At 32.0% G+C, this 1,896-nt stretch overlaps 1 long non-coding RNA gene across 1 annotated transcript in view; it reads right to left on the bottom strand.

Moving 5' to 3' along the window:
* Positions 1–416: 416 nt before the first annotated feature.
* LOC118408869 overlaps positions 417–1,896 on the bottom strand; it is a 3,721-nt gene continuing 2,241 nt past the window's right edge. The window contains exon 2 of the long non-coding RNA XR_004830370.1: positions 417–1,494. This is a non-coding gene — a long non-coding RNA (uncharacterized LOC118408869). The remainder of the gene's footprint in view (positions 1,495–1,896) is intronic.

The following is a 1,896-nucleotide window of genomic DNA, read 5'->3' as shown; positions in this document are numbered from 1 at the left end:
AAGCTTTTATGCTATGGAAAAAATTTAAAACATGAAATTTCAACGAAATAAAATACCATGTTAGTAACAGATGGCATAGCTCTTACTTCAAGGGGCTTTGCCATACAAAGGAGAAGAAGAAAAGTCAATTTTTCAGAATTTGTGAGAATAAAGAAACGTTGTTTGTATTTGTAAACATCTGGTGAAAGTATATCTCTTTAACTTTATTTGAATTGTAACAAAACAATACAGTATGCTGCACCAGGCAGCAAGATGCTGATGTATATTTCTCATCAATTGAAATTGTTATTTCCAAGAAATTATCAAAACATCTTGGATTTTCTGTACTGTGCTAAAAAAGACACGGCTACAATTTTTCAACATCAATTCATGTACAAAAATAGAAGTCAAACGGAAATACAGGCCAAATGTTCCTGTTATTGGATTCCTTTATTGCTACTAAGGCTAGGGTTAGGATTTGGCTAAGGTTTGTTTTTAAGCTGGACAAATTTGGTATCAACATTTACAAGTATCTTCAAAGCATTTCTATTACTGTTGCATCACCATAATCAGTGCAAAACAAGATGCAAATCAGATACAGACTTTTGTTTTGGTTCACTTTTTAATCTGCAATAAGATAAACACATGAAAAAATTGCCGAAAGCTGGTTATTTCTTATTGGACATACATGTAGCTGTTACAAGTTCACACAAGCACTATGATAGCAAAGTACCAACAGCTATGTGGAAAATATATGATTTCATACATTCTATCAATGTTACATTACACTGTGTAAAGTTGGTCTATATTTCATACATAACCCAGCATTGTTTTACTCAATGAAACAACATTCTATTACAGGAAATGCTCATGAATAGAATTCCTAATGCCAAAGATAGCAATACTGTTTCAATACATCATTGCAAATGTTAAAACCAACAAACACAAAATATCAATGACTTTCAATTTGATAACTTTCAAAACACTGGCAAAGTAGTGCTTCATTGTACTATATATAAGAATAAATAAATAGCATTGATAAAAAATATGTAACATCTTAGAGTTAGTTCTGAAATCAACAATTATAAAACTTAAAAAGGGATTATTTTAAAACATGTACTTCTGTAAAAGGGAGAAAATGGAGTGTTGGTAGTAGTTTTAAGTTCACGGTTGAAACTGCCATGCAGGGTTTTTCTGTTAAAGGCCAAATATTTGCAATCACTTCAAGCCTGCAGTTACACGTACTTCATTACTGCAAAAAAACACAAAAACACTGCGAACATTACCCATTTACAATATACAATAAGGACATGTACACTGTATATGAAACAACTTTACAAATCATTGCATTGAAAATCTAAAACTCTGGATAAAATACCATGATATTCTCAAATTACAATAAATTATAAATATGCCTAGGTTTGCATTCAACTCCTTTGTTAAGAAGGTACATCATCATGTCAGAACTAAAAGTCTTCAGTGTTCAACTTGCTTCCACCGCTGAGCAGACACCATCTGCAAAAAAGAAAATATTTCACAGTGGAAAGTTTATAAAGACTTATTGAACTATCATACTCTTCAATTCTACTAATAGACACTGTACTTTGATATGGTGTGAGTCACCATACACCACTTGAATAGCCAGATACATAATATATGTGTGAGGGGGAGGGGGGCAGGGTATGCCTTGCAGTGTTCACAACATTATATTTCTATACAGACAGCTGTTATAAAATCAGAAATCTGCAATGTATTAAATTCAGTGCTTTACAATATTTTGTTCCTTTATCCTTATAGCCAAAAAATCAGTTTGTAAGCAAAGCTACTTATGCACTCAAGTGATATATGCAGCACACAACAAATATGCTTAAGTTCCATGTACTATCAGAGTAAGAATCAGAGTCTATATATCTTCAT

This window comes from Branchiostoma floridae, unplaced genomic scaffold (assembly GCF_000003815.2).
Source record: "Branchiostoma floridae strain S238N-H82 unplaced genomic scaffold, Bfl_VNyyK Sc7u5tJ_476, whole genome shotgun sequence".
Classification (NCBI taxonomy): Eukaryota; Metazoa; Chordata; class Leptocardii; order Amphioxiformes; family Branchiostomatidae; genus Branchiostoma; species Branchiostoma floridae.
Note: the sequence above shows the minus strand (reverse complement) of the source record. Positions and strands in the feature narration are given on the sequence as shown.